The sequence below is a fragment of the Symphodus melops genome (assembly GCF_947650265.1).
Source record: "Symphodus melops genome assembly, chromosome: 20".
Lineage (NCBI taxonomy): Eukaryota > Metazoa > Chordata > Actinopteri > Labriformes > Labridae > Symphodus > Symphodus melops.
The window spans coordinates 20,078,861-20,094,275 of NC_136710.1; the positions used below are offsets into that span (position 1 = coordinate 20,078,861).

Consider the following 15,415-nt stretch of genomic DNA (forward strand, 5'->3'; position numbering starts at 1 on the left):
AGTTTGAGTTGTTCAATCGAAGCTCAGCATTAATTTTCCAATGAGAGATGTTTGTGTGATTTGTAACTTCTGCAGGATGAATGCTTTCCAAATGACCTTAAAGGGTTTTTGTGCCCTCTGTTCTGTCTCATGGTTTCTTGTGTTTTTTGAGGACATACAAAAGATATTCTGTATGATGTACAGACGAGTTATTAAAAAAAATTTGTGGATCAACTGGCATCTTTTTTTAATTATTTATGCGTTTCATCATGTGCACAAACATAGTTTATGTGAAGCAGCAACGTCAAGTGTGGAAAAATGAAGACTACGATGAGATGCAAAAAAACCCTGCAGTTCCTTAAGTGTCCTCTAGAGGCCGGCTGAAAAAGTGAATCAATCACAATCTGGTGCTAAAATTCACATTTTTACAACAAATTAAAAAAAGCTACTGTATCTATTTCAGCCCTGCTCAGAACAGGCTGTTTCTGTGTCTGTAGCTTTAAATATGTAAATGAGCTGTGTCTGACCACGCCCCCTCTCTGGAAGGGCTCGGGTGTACTCGCTGCTTTCTGGCTCCATGTCCTATTGTTTACGGTGAGAAGGCAGACTCAGAGGGCAGAACAAACACCTAGCTGTGGGAGTGTCACCCACCTGGGGGAGGGGCTACTGCCCTTTGTGATGTCATGAAGGGAACATATCCAAACGGCCTGTTTGAGCAGGCAGAAGGAGAGGACGGACGTAAAAGATCATGATTATGAAAATATACATTTTTGTACGACATATCAGCCTTTTTTCTTTTTTTTGATCAGGTTTATTAAAAAACACTTTTTGCTCATAAATCTTGATTAAAACAAAACTGTGTCGAAGATAAAAGTTTCTCACTGAACAAATTCTTCCCAAAGAGGACGAGATCCTGCACAACACGCTAACTCCATTCTTCTTCTTCTTCTTCAGTTCACTTCAGTCATCACGCTGCCGCTGATAAATATAGAGTTGAAAATAATAGATTCTCTGACACTGTGGAAGACGCATTGAGCTCCGAGCTGTCAGGACTGAATGAAACTGAAGCAGCTCTCTGTTTGGAGGGAATGGAAGGTATGCAGAATCTAAAAAGGGTTTTTATCTGGAGATATAACCTAGGCTAGCTTGCAGGCAGAGCTGTTGAAGCTCTAATCCTCTATAATTAGAGAATAAAGGGAATAAAAGGTGAGAGAGTGTTTGAGTGATCACATTCCTGAATGATCCCCCTCCTGGAGTGGAAGACAGAATCTGTGCCAAATGTTCTCCAGCTCGGTGGGTGGCCTCATGGAAGAAAAGTTGGAAGTCTTCCAGTTTGCTCATTTTCTCGTGGGCGATGAAGACTCTCGCCGGCTTTCATCGGTCTCCGTGTCACACACATGTGAGCAGGCCTGCAGGAACGAGCCGCTCCGCTGACTGCAGGAGAGTCTTGAAAGAGTTTGGAGGTGTTCTCCTAAATTTAGACTTCCTGCAAATCTGTGCCGCTCCATGCCGGTTTCATCTTCACGATTTCATGCACTAATCTTGTTTTTGACAAGAAGCAGCAGCAGCACCAGATGAATGGTTTCCATCTCAATGTTCTTGTATCTGCTGGGTTTCTCTTTTCCTGTTGCATCACTCTCCCGTCTTTATCCTCACTGTGTAATCTCCTCTGCAAGCTCCACGCCATCCTGTGCCGACTTGTCCGACCTCGTCTAAAAGCAGAGTGTTTTTACTCGAGTGCCTTTGAGCACATGGCTCTCTTGTGGGCGGGAAACACAACAGAACAAAATAAATCAATTTCCACACATGCACTCTGGAATATTTTAGGACAGCCTGCCCGTGACAGTTTCCTCACACTTCTCCCGTATTTACTCCTGGAAATATCTGGATCATTTCAGGAGGACGGCTCCAGATGTTCTCCTGACCTGGTCGTTCACACATGCACCTCACAGCAGGGGGACTATCCCTGTCAGACAGGAGGGGGGGGCAGGGGGGGTCTCCTGAGGTAAGATGTGACGTGAAACAAAAAGAAGACACAGCAGTTGGGCACAGCGTTCTCTACTTGATGCTATAATGGAAATATTTGTATTTGAATTATCATCATCCCCCCCCCCCCCCCCCCCCCCCCCACTGGCTCCAGGTGAATTCTCCTGATTATATCCTGCTGCCTTCTCTCAGGCAGCTCACTCGGACTCTCTGCAGGAGGAACACGACGAGGCTGGAGGAGACTGCAGCCCTCCTCCGGGTCAGAGTCCCGTCCTGACTGATCTCACCTGAGTCACCTTTCAGGGATTGATTCTGTGTCAGTGTTCCTCTGACGTCTCACCGTCAAAACCAGATGAGTTTGAGTCATTTGTTCTTTGTTGTTGTTTTTTTTTAAATAGCTGGAAATGTTCAGTTGTTTTTCAGTCATGGTTGTGGATGGTAAACCTCCATGTGCTGCTTTAAACGGATCCATACTGTATTAATTTGTTCCTCTGGCGTGCTCTCCAGCCGACAGCAGAGCTGCAGAAAAAAAAAGGGAACGTTTCTTTGTGATTCCCAAATGGAGACAAAAAAAAAGGAAAGTGGCTGCTCAGACTCCTGGATTAATTTAAACTTTTTCCCTCTGAGAGAAGAAAGCTGAGGAGGAGGAGGAGGAGGAGGAGGGGGTGAGGAGGAAGAATAGAGCCCGGGGGGGTAGAGGAGGAGGAAGAGAAGGCGAGGGAGGGGGGGGGGGACTGGTTTAGAGTCCGGACCAGTCAGCAGGACATCCTGTTTGAGCCTCCAAATACCATTTCCTACCATAAAGAGGGAGGGAGGCGGGGGACCCTCGAAATAATCTCCCACAGAAGAGACACAGAGACATTGATTGTCACCCTGGCACGAGGCCAAGTCTGCGGAGGAAGGCTGGACCCCCCCCCCCCCCCCCCCAAAACGCCCCCGACCCCCCCACAGAGTCTCTGGACGGCAGTCAAAAAGCACCTCGAGGAAGTCATTAAAGCTGAAGGTTGGTGAACAGTCTCTCCTTCCTCTCTCTCTCTCTCTCTCTCTCTCTCTCTGTCTCTCTCTCTCTCTCTCTCGCTCTCTCTCTCTCTCTCTCTCTCTCTCTCTCTCTCTCTCTCTGAGCAACAAGCTCTGATTTTAAACAACACCTTTCACACTGTTGAGTATTTCACACAGAAGCAGGTGTGCATGCAGGTGACAGAGGTGACATCACACCTGCGTGTTTGTCTTCACAGCTCACAGCCTTCAGCTCAAGCAGCCAGCTCGCCCGTCTCTGTTACTGTTTGACACGATGACTGAGAGGACGAGGACGGAGACATTATTCTTTGCCGTCTCCCGGCTGTTTTGTTGAGGTGTGCTAAGCTAGCATCAGCACTCAGGGCGCCGGATGGCTCAAACACACGCTCGGCTCTTTGCTGCACGTCACCATCCACTTTCTCTCCTCCCATCACTCCCAGTCTCTCTTCAGCCGTCCAACCGAATCAAAGAGAAGATGGCCCAAAGAAACAATCCGCCCTACAGTAACCTCGACCTGCTGCTGCATAGTGCTGAAAACAGGCGACCCGGCCGCTCTGTGGACACGAGGGTGAGAGACGTCGGATTAGATCGACCTGTGAAACGGCTGTGAGGGAGGAAAAGTGGTGTGTCGTTCCTTTAAGGACGTAAACTTGTGATGATGTAACGAGTCTGCACCGAGCGCTCAGAGATCCAGGTTCTCTTGTGCTCCCTTCTTCCCCTTCTTCTGTTCCTCTTCACACGACCACACGGTCATGATGAGCGTCTGCTTCGTCCCTGACGACGTGAAAATGAAACAATCTGTGAAAGTGAACAAACACCAGAGTCCGGCTCCTGTGAGTCCTCCACATCAGACCTCTTTGAAGTCCTCCTCCATATTTGCAGTCACAGCCTATAGCTGTCTGCTCCGTCGGGGTCTCCGACAGTTAAATGAAGACCACCAAAGCCTGCGCTCTGTGTTTGCAGAGGGATTTCAGCCCCCTGACCACTCCGCCTTTGTCGTCAAATTTGCACAGAGCTGCAATAACTCAAAGACACTTATCGTATGCTTTTGGTTTTGTCGTTTCCTCCTGTGGACAATCGTCTTGACCTTGCTGTCAGCTCCCCCCCCTGAGGAATTCTGGGTGGCGGGGTCCTATACTCGCCCCCCCCTCCCTCCCTTTGCACCCCCTGACTCACAGAATGCATACAAATTAGCCTTTCACTTATCAGATCAAGTTATGTAAAGGACAAAAGCAAGCAGACTTCAAAGAGGAGAGACGAGGAGGGATGCTGCAGCGACCGGCCCCGATGCTCCGACGCCAAGCTGGATTTGATTTTTAGTTTTACTCCTCCCCCCCTCTTCTCTCTCGCCCCCCTCTCTTTCCTCCCAGAGACCCCCTGCACCAGGAAAATAGGTCCAGCCTTTTGGAGCGGATCCCAATCCCAAACCTGGTCTTTGATTTCAGGGGGCTTGGCACTGCTTCTTCTCCCCCCGCTTTGTTCCTCTTGATGGATCTAGGCGGGCCGGCGAACCGTGACCCCTGCCAGCCCACCCCGTCTGTGTGAGTGCACACACACACACACACACACACACACACACACACACACAGTAACGGACAATGCCAAGCTGCCACAGAGCCCAACAGGAAAGGAGGAGGAAAAAAAAAAACCTGTGGACAAATGTGCTGAAAGCGTCTGAGAATCAAAGTCTCATCCCGGACAGAGATTACAGACACGCTGAGTGTCGTCGCTGCTCCTCTTTGTGTCTCTTCTGATAAGTTAGCCATGTGTGATGGGCGAGGAGGAGAGTCTGGACCCACGCCTATTCAGCTGCTCTGAACCACCTGCCACCACATGGACCCGGGGCTGAACTCGAACAAGGAAGAGAGAGAGAGAAACCCTCCCTGCAGACGCCTCATTTTCTCTCTAGCTGTGATATCAAACGCTGAGCTTCTCTGCCGTGCGGCTGGAGGAGCTTTTACACCCGGGTGTCTCATGCGGGGAACTTTTCTGTGCACTGAGGCCAAAAACAAAGCAGCTGCTCATCAAGAGGCTTTTAAGAGGCTGCAGGAAACCGTGAAGACGTCTGGACGAGCAGCGTGTGAACAGAGTCCCTGAGAAACACTCCAGTGACAGCAGCCCGTCTTCCTCACAGCTTGGCTCTAACATGAGTCATTTCAGACTTCATCTCGTTCACTCACACACGTAATGGTGAAGATCTGCAAAGGTCAACAGCTTCCCGAATCGTTGACTAATCTGGGATCTTTTTGCAGCACATGCTCGACTACAAAGTTGGGATTTCAAAACTTTGAAATCTCACATTTGAGTAGAAAACGAATCAGATGTTCACAAAACACTTAAAAGTGACGCTGCAGACGGGTCGACGTGACCCTGATTAAACATCTTGGATTCTACAATTCATCCAGAATGCTGCTGCTTGTCTTCTCACACACTTATAAAGCCCTCTACAACCGGACCCCTACCAGCTCTCAGTCCTGGGGGGGACCTGTGTTCTCGTCCTCCTTCTCTCTCATTATTTATTCTTTGTTTTGTTCTTTGCTGAGCGTCTTTGAGTATCTAGAAAAGCGCCTTAAAAATCTAATTTATTCTTATTATTATTGTTGTCTGTTAACATTTTATAAATCCTCCCCGTCTGTTTTTAACCAACTCTTCAGGGAGTGGGGGGGTTTATAACATTGTCTCCTCACAGACCAGGAGAGGAACCTACAGGCTGTTATAAAGACCCTCCACATGTCTGAGCTCACGTGTGTTCATGGTTTTCAGAGAGACGTTGGAGAATCAGTCCAGCCTGCAGCCGCACAGGTGAGCTTTACTTCCTGCACTTTAATTAGAACAGCACCCCCTCCCCCTCGACTCCCCCCCCGCCCTTCCACCGGCTCTTGATTGACTTAATGGTCGAGCGCTCCCCTGCCTGGTTGGAGGTGGAGGGAAAGCCTCATTAGCCACACCGCTTTCCTCCGCGCCCACCAAACAAACCATGGACGACTTAAAGAGTCTGAAGGTTAATTATGGATCAGCCGAGCACATTTGGAACTTCATTACACCCACTGAGGATTTAGGAAGGCTTTTGATCCCAGTTAAACATTTGACACTCAGTCCTCAACAGGTCATGAGAGAAAATCTGTTGTAAATGTTTCACGACTCCCAAAGTCTCCCCCAAAGAGAGAGAGAAGGAAAATGCTAACAACACACGTTCGTGTCCACAGAGCGACCCAGTCGTCTGCTTTCAGCACGAGAGAGAGAGCAGGCCGAGGTCGCCCGGTGAGAAGTGTCTGAGTCCTTACGGCACGAGTTCACACAGCAGACTTCAGCTACAAAGCAGACAGTTAGCCCGTCTCTGTCCTGTTTGATTCGACTGTGAGGAAGAAAAGGAGAGAGAGAGAGAGAGAGCGAAGCCAGAACTACTACAAGACTTAGACAGACTTTTACATGCTGACAGAGAAAAGCAGAAAAGGCTGCAAGTCTGACACCAAGCTGGTTATCTCAATATTCATGAAGGTGCAAATACACTCAGAGACCTTTGGTGGGCGCCAAAGCGCACAAAAGCCGACAGCTTTAAAGCTCCTGTGAGGAGTTTTTCACTGAACGAATACGAATATGTCTCTTACTGAGCTACAAAAGCAAAATAAATTTCAAAATAAAACACAACATGCGGACACCTGATTGTGTTTTGCATCACTCTATCGACATCACATCAAAACATCAACAAACCATCCTGAGAAAGACAAAGCATCATGTTGTCTGCATGTTTCTCTCCTGGATTTGATCTCTCTTTGAAGAGTTTTTTTTGTTAATAAGCGCTTCTTATGCATCCTCAGGAAAGATCAGCAAACAAAAGAGGTTCACCACTTTGCCTGCAGGGGGCGCCAACATCAACACAACCTAAAAGTTCCTCACAGGAGCTTTGATTATTATTTAAGACGAACTGCTCGGTTATTAAATTTAAAAGAGGATGAGCTTATCCACCCGGCCTCACCCAGTGTATGCTGGGAGGACCTCTAGCCTGGTGTAGTTCTGAATTATACAGAGAAATGTAACTTCCTCTAATGCTTGAGAAAAGAAAATTGAAAAATATCTGCACCAGGCGAGGGCATCTGACCCGTAGACTGAGCCGACCCCTCTCATGATTAAATAAAAGCGACTTCAGTCATTGTGAGTCACGCCGCTGACACATATGGGATCAGTTTGCTAATTATTTCTCTCATTATTTCTCCATAAACGAGGCGCAGCGAGCGGAGCCCTCAGGTGCTGTTTGGACTCATTTGTCCAGTTTAGGATGTCGGCCTCTCCTGCAGGTTTGATTGGTTTGGACAAGTCGACCGGGCCAGCTCCGGCGCTGCGTGCACCGGTCTGTGCCGCAGAAGTTTTCTTAATTATTTTTAAAATGTCACGTCTGATTTCACTTTCACAAAGAGTGAGAAGAAAACAGTTTTGTTTTGGAGGGAGTCAGAACGGTCACTCCTTCATTAACGAGGAATTTATGATTTTTGTCCTTGATGTCGATGAGTTCACAAAAATAAATGAACCTCATGAAACCTCTAAAGGAACAGACCGACATTTTCTGTCCCTCTTTATCCAATTATCAAGTCTGTTCAGCCGTTTCACACAAGCACTCCTGGAAATATCAAGAAAGTTTGAGGCAGACGGCCCCTGAAATCTTTCTGACTCGCCTGTTCACACATGTCCCTCACAGCAGGAGACGTCCCTCAGCTGACAGGACGGAGGGTCTCAGGAGGGGATACAGGACGACCATGAAGCAACAGAGTCTGATGAATGTTTACTTTTCTCACCATGTTAAAATATCTGCACTTCATACTGAACTGTGGATGTTCTGAAATGGCCTTTGACTCAAACAGCTTTCATAGTCAAGGGGAGGAGCCTCTGTAGGTCCCAGATCTGCACAGGGCGTTTCAGTATGGCCTGTGTACGTTTCAGTAGACTGAACCCTCGTGGTCATTCAGTGGTCCTTTCTTTTGGGGTTCACCGCGGTAGACTGAATATTTCAGCATGGACAGGCTACTTAGTTCCAGGTTTTGTGCAGTATGGATCAGATGCATCCTTACGTTACATGAGTTGTATTTTAACACACACAATGCTGTGCAGAATTAAATGTAAAACGATGAGCCTCTTAATCAAAACAAAGGAGCCAGGAATAACTGAATCAATTTTAATCTAGAGTTAAAGTCCTGACTGAAATCGCTCCTTTTAATCAACAATAAAACATGTAACAAATGTCTGCATTATTATAAAACCTTCCCCCTCTATTGAAATAAGGATTTCCATATTTATGTATTCGTCTTTATTGGTTTAATTTACTTATATTTATATGAACTGTACTGTATGTTATTGTATTATTTTGTCTTTGACCAAATACTGATTCTGTTTTAGTTGACCTGACTATATGAGCGTTACTTCTCTTGAACAAAGATAAACAACAGTAGGTTCCTACAGTCTATGATAGGGACTGTGTACTGGAACATTCTGTACGCACTGTGACATTCACGTCAACCCGCCGTTTGTTTGTGTGCGTGCGTGATGACGGAGGTACGTGCGCGCGGTATGTGCGTGCGCGGTGCGCGCTCTGGCCGGAGCCGTTAGCCGCTTACTCAGAGGTAGGTAAACGGTTAGTTACATTGATAAACAAATTTCAAAGTATTTTTGAATTGTTTCGATGTTATCAAACTGTGGTATTCAGTTCCTCATCATATCCGACTTACCCTGCATCAATTCTGTAGAGTTTTTAACAATATTTATAAAGTTATTCATCAGTTTGGTCGATAATGATAACGGCTAACGGGCTGAATGTTAAGCTAGCGTCTCGCGCAGGGGGAAACCCCGTAGCGTCTCGTAAGTGACGCGTTCCGTTAGTTTGATGAACAACTCATCACTTTCCCTTCATGTGTCTGTAAATATTACTAACACAGGTATGGACAGCTCTTTGTGTCTTATTCATTGATGTTAATTGTTTATTGCTGACGTTTGTTTGTAATGTTTAGCAGCTGTGTTTTCCATGTAAATATTAAAGCATTTATGTGGATTAATATTCTGCACATTAATGCAAACTAGAGGATTTTTCTGTGAGGTGTAGTACTCCACCTCATCTTTTATTATTGTTTTGATTGAGAGCCCCCTGGTGGCGGATTTTACATACTGTGTTTTTAAATTAGTTAATTAAATAGTTTTATTTGGTTGTATTTCTTTATTTTAACTTTATTTTGGTTAATATAGTTTTATAATAATTGTGTTTATGTTGAGGTGTTGTTGATTTAATGACATTATTTTGTTTGAATGAATGTAAATAAGGGGATTACAGCTCGGTCAGAGGGGAGACGTTTGATCCTGGCTCACAATACAACTCATGGGTTTCTGTTTATACAGAACCAGAACCCACCAGCTGTCTCCTGAGTCTTTAACAAACCAGAACACACAACATCCTGACAGGTTCCAGCTGCATCATGAGCCTGAAACCAAACAGCCTGTTGACCATTCAAAAGGACTGATGAGAGTTTTTAAACTCATTCAGCAGAAACAGCAGTAAATGAAGTTAATAATTATTATTATTATATGAAGTTTGATGCAGCGTTTAGAGCGCACACACAGGTTTGAGCTACACACAGATATTTGCAGGCTTATAGTGATCCTGTGTCTCTCCTCTGATTCAGGGCCAGCTGCTTTTTCCACAACATCACTGTCTTCATTGACTCAGGTCAAGAGTGCATGGATGGTGAAGTTAGACTGAGAGCGCCCTCTGCTGCACCAAACGGCACATTACTTCAGACAGACACCATGATAGTCTGAATATTTTTAACTCACACATCAAGTAAGCCTCCTGACAAAAGAAACCAACGGACAGAAAGAACCCTCAGACACAAAGTAAGAAAACTCAGGACACTTCAGATTTAGTTTCTTCTCAGATCAACACACACACACACACACATACACACACACAGCTGATTTCCTGTAAATGGATGAAGGAGGAGCGACACTTGAAAGTGAAAGTGTTCAGTCAGTTTAGACTCCATTTTAAATCAACAGAAGAGAACAGAGAAGTAAAGAGTGAAGCGGGGTGAGTGTTTATCCACAGTTTTTATATCTTCACTTCTGTTCTCTCAGTTTTTCTCCTGTGAACTGAACACAGACAGTTTATAATGAAGTCACTACTTAAATTCATATGAGCTGTGTGCGTGTGTGTGTGTGTGTGTGTGTCTCCATGGGCCTGTGGCCTGCATTATGACGCAGGATTCGGGGTTAGTGAAGTCATTTCAGGGTTAACTCTGCGTTTTCAGTCCTATGAAGGTGTTTCACTTCTTACCTGGGTATATCAACACGGTAACTTACACTGCAACTTGTAAAATGAGCTTAATATGAGCTCTGTGCGCTTCTTTGTGTGTGTGAGTGTGTGTGTGTGTATCTGCGTTTGTGTTTGAGTGTGCCGTTTAGAGCTGAAACGATTCCTCCAATAACTCGAATAATTCGATTACAAAAATTCATCGAGGAATTTTCGCTGCCTCGAGGCTTCGTTAAGTTTATTATTTTTTTATTTTTTGCGTCATCAAAACTTTGCTATGTCTATAAAACACGTTTAATGTAGCTGCAGCTACCTGCTCCTTTCTCTGACACACACACACACGAGCGCGGCCCTTTTAACTTTTAGTCAGCACACAGTTGATCCGTGATCCATACGACCGAGTCAGGATCACGTGATCCGGTCAAACGGTCAGCTTTTCTCCGTTCACTCTCTCCGTGTTTGCAGCTAACATAACGATAGCAACGTCCTCTCACAGTCTCTGTCATAGACACGTCTCTGGTCTCTGTAGTCTCAGCTAACGTAACGATAGCAGCGTCCTCTCACAGTCTCTGTCATAGACACGTCTATGGTCTCTGTAGTCTCAGCTAACATAACGATAGTAACGTCCTCTCAGTCTCTGTCATAGACACGTCTCTGGTCTCTGTAGTCTCAGCTAACATAACGATAGCAGCGTCCTCTCACAGTCTCTGTCATAGACACGTCTCTGGTCTCTGTAGTCTCAGCTAACGTAACGATAGCAGCGTCCTCTCACAGTCTCTGTCATAGACACGTCTATGGTCTCTGTAGTCTCAGCTAACATAACGATAGCAACGTCCTCTCACAGTCTCTGTCATAGACACGTCTCTGGTCTCTGTAGTCTCAGCTAACATAACGATAGCAACGTCCTCACACAGTCTCTGTCATAGACACGTCTCTGGTCTCTGTAGTCTCAGCTAACGTAACGATAGCAGCGTCCTCACAGTCTCTGTCATAGACACGTCTCTGGTCTCTGTAGTCTCAGCTAACATAACGATAGCAGCGTCCTCTCACAGTCTCTGTCATAGACACGTCTCTGGTCTCTGTAGTCTCAGCTAACATAACGATAGCAGCGTCCTCTCACAGTCTCTGTCATAGACACGTCTCTGTAGTCTCAGCTAACATAACGATAGCAGCGTCCTCACAGTCTCTGTCATAGACACGTCTCTGGTCTCTGTAGTCTCAGCTAACGTAACGATAGCAGCGTCCTCACAGTCTCTGTCATAGACACGTCTCTGGTCTCTGTAGTCTCAGCTAACGTAACGATAGCAGCGTCCTCTCACAGTCTCTGTCATAGACACGTCTCTGGTCTCTGTAGTCTCAGCTAACGTAACGATAGCAGCGTCCTCTCACAGTCTCTGTCATAGACACGTCTCTGGTCTCTGTAGTCTCAGCTAACGTAACGATAGCAGCGTCCTCTCACAGTCTCTGTCATAGACGCGTCTCTGGTCTCTGTAGTCTCAGCTAACGTAACGATAGCAGCGTCCTCTCACAGTCTCTGTCATAGACGCGTCTCTGGTCTCTGTAGTCTCAGCTAACATAACGATAGCAGCGTCCTCTCACAGTCTCTGTCATAGACACGTCTCTGGTCTCTGTAGTCTCAGCTAACGTAACGATAGCAGCGTCCTCTCACAGTCTCTGTCACAGACACGTCTCTGGTCTCTGTAGTCTCAGCTAACATAACGATAGCAGCGTCCTCTCACAGTCTCTGTCATAGACACGTCTCTGGTCTCTGTAGTCTCAGCTAACGTAACGATAGCAACGTCCTCTCACAGTCTCTGTCATAGACACGTCTCTGGTCTCTGTAGTCTCAGCTAACATAACGATAGCAGCGTCCTCTCACAGTCTCTGTCATAGACACGTCTCTGGTCTCTGTAGTCTCAGCTAACGTAACGATAGCAGCGTCCTCTCACAGTCTCTGTCATAGACACGTCTCTGGTCTCTGTAGTCTCAGCTAACGTAACGATAGCAGCGTCCTCTCACAGTCTCTGTCATAGACACGTCTCTGGTCTCTGTAGTCTCAGCTAACGTAACGATAGCAGCGTCCTCTCACAGTCTCTGTCATAGACACGTCTCTGGTCTCTGTAGTCTCAGCTAACGTAACGATAGCAGCGTCCTCTCAGTCTCTGTCATAGACACGTCTCTGGTCTCTGTAGTCTCAGCTAACATAACGATAGCAGCGTCCTCTCACAGTCTCTGTCATAGACACGTCTCTGGTCTCTGTAGTCTCAGCTAACGTAACGATAGCAGCGTCCTCACAGTCTCTGTCATAGACACGTCTCTGGTCTCTGTAGTCTCAGCTAACATAACGATAGCAGCGTCCTCTCACAGTCTCTGTCATAGACACGTCTCTGGTCTCTGTAGTCTCAGCTAACGTAACGATAGCAGCGTCCTCTCACAGTCTCTGTCATAGACGCGTCTCTGGTCTCTGTAGTCTCAGCTAACATAACGATAGCAGCGTCCTCTCACAGTCTCTGTCATAGACACGTCTCTGGTCTCTGTAGTCTCAGCTAACGTAACGATAGCAGCGTCCTCTCACAGTCTCTGTCACAGACACGTCTCTGGTCTCTGTAGTCTCAGCTAACATAACGATAGCAGCGTCCTCTCACAATCTCTGTCATAGACACGTCTCTGGTCTCTGTAGTCTCAGCTAACGTAACGATAGCAACGTCCTCTCACAGTCTCTGTCATAGACACGTCTCTGGTCTCTGTAGTCTCAGCTAACATAACGATAGCAGCGTCCTCTCACAGTCTCTGTCATAGACACGTCTCTGGTCTCTGTAGTCTCAGCTAACGTAACGATAGCAGCGTCCTCTCACAGTCTCTGTCATAGACACGTCTCTGGTCTCTGTAGTCTCAGCTAACATAACGATAGCAGCGTCCTCTCACAGTCTCTGTCATAGACACGTCTCTGGTCTCTGTAGTCTCAGCTAACGTAACGATAGCAGCGTCCTCTCACAGTCTCTGTCATAGACACGTCTCTGGTCTCTGTAGTCTCAGCTAACATAACGATAGCAGCGTCCTCTCACAGTCTCTGTCATAGACACGTCTCTGGTCTCTGTAGTCTCAGCTAACATAACGATAGCAGCGTCCTCACACAGTCTCTGTCATAGACACGTCTCTGGTCTCTGTAGTCTCAGCTAACATAACGATAGCAGCGTCCTCTCACAGTCTCTGTCATAGACACGTCTCTGGTCTCTGTAGTCTCAGCTAACATAACGATAGCAGCGTCCTCTCACAGTCTCTGTCATAGACACGTCTCTGGTCTCTGTAGTCTCAGCTAACATAACGATAGCAACGTCCTCTCACAGTCTCTGTCATAGACACGTCTCTGGTCTCTGTAGTCTCAGCTAACATAACGATAGCAACGTCCTCTCACAGTCTCTGTCATAGACACGTCTCTGGTCTCTGTAGTCTCAGCTAACATAACGATAGCAACGTCCTCTCACAGTCTCTGTCATAGACACGTCTCTGGTCTCTGTAGTCTCAGCTAACGTAACGATAGCAGCGTCCTCTCAGTCTCTGTCATAGACACGTCTCTGGTCTCTGTAGTCTCAGCTAACATAACGATAGCAGCGTCCTCTCACAGTCTCTGTCATAGACACGTCTCTGGTCTCTGTAGTCTCAGCTAACGTAACGATAGCAGCGTCCTCACAGTCTCTGTCATAGACACGTCTCTGGTCTCTGTAGTCTCAGCTAACATAACGATAGCAGCGTCCTCTCACAGTCTCTGTCATAGACACGTCTCTGGTCTCTGTAGTCTCAGCTAACGTAACGATAGCAGCGTCCTCTCACAGTCTCTGTCATAGACGCGTCTCTGGTCTCTGTAGTCTCAGCTAACATAACGATAGCAGCGTCCTCTCACAGTCTCTGTCATAGACACGTCTCTGGTCTCTGTAGTCTCAGCTAACGTAACGATAGCAGCGTCCTCTCACAGTCTCTGTCACAGACACGTCTCTGGTCTCTGTAGTCTCAGCTAACATAACGATAGCAGCGTCCTCTCACAGTCTCTGTCATAGACACGTCTCTGGTCTCTGTAGTCTCAGCTAACATAACGATAGCAGCGTCCTCTCACAGTCTCTGTCATAGACACGTCTCTGGTCTCTGTAGTCTCAGCTAACGTAACGATAGCAGCGTCCTCTCACAGTCTCTGTCATAGACGCGTCTCTGGTCTCTGTAGTCTCAGCTAACATAACGATAGCAGCGTCCTCTCACAGTCTCTGTCATAGACACGTCTCTGGTCTCTGTAGTCTCAGCTAACGTAACGATAGCAGCGTCCTCTCACAGTCTCTGTCACAGACACGTCTCTGGTCTCTGTAGTCTCAGCTAACATAACGATAGCAGCGTCCTCTCACAGTCTCTGTCATAGACATGTCTCTGGTCTCTGTAGTCTCAGCTAACGTAACGATAGCAACGTCCTCTCACAGTCTCTGTCATAGACACGTCTCTGGTCTCTGTAGTCTCAGCTAACATAACGATAGCAGCGTCCTCTCACAGTCTCTGTCATAGACACGTCTCTGGTCTCTGTAGTCTCAGCTAACGTAACGATAGCAGCGTCCTCTCACAGTCTCTGTCATAGACACGTCTCTGGTCTCTGTAGTCTCAGCTAACATAACGATAGCAGCGTCCTCTCACAGTCTCTGTCATAGACACGTCTCTGGTCTCTGTAGTCTCAGCTAACATAACGATAGCAGCGTCCTCTCACAGTCTCTGTCATAGACACGTCTCTGGTCTCTGTAGTCTCAGCTAACATAACGATAGCAGCGTCCTCACAGTCTCTGTCATAGACACGTCTCTGGTCTCTGTAGTCTCAGCTAACATAACGATAGCAGCGTCCTCTCACAGTCTCTGTCATAGACACGTCTCTGGTCTCTGTAGTCTCAGCTAACATAACGATAGCAGCGTCCTCTCACAGTCTCTGTCATAGACACGTCTCTGGTCTCTGTAGTCTCAGCTAACATAACGATAGCAGCGTCCTCTCACAGTCTCTGTCATAGACACGTCTCTGGTCTCTGTAGTCTCAGCTAACATAACGATAGCAGCGTCCTCTCACAGTCTCTGTCATAGACACGTCTCTGGTCTCTGTAGTCTCAGCTAACATAACGATAG

General features: G+C 46.7%; 1 protein-coding gene across 2 annotated transcripts in view; it reads left to right on the top strand.

Moving 5' to 3' along the window:
• Positions 1-8,523: 8,523 nt before the first annotated feature.
• The window catches only part of LOC306841800 (NACHT, LRR and PYD domains-containing protein 12-like), a 41,018-nt gene continuing 34,126 nt past the window's right edge, over positions 8,524-15,415 (top strand). Inside the window, exon 1 of one of the 2 annotated variants that reach the window (XM_079371794.1) lies at positions 8,524-8,594. The gene's annotated coding sequence lies outside the window, so the exon portion shown is untranslated. Of the gene's footprint in view, positions 8,595-9,993; positions 10,049-15,415 lie in introns of those variants that run through there. The other variant, XM_079371793.1, reaches the window with a different exon arrangement.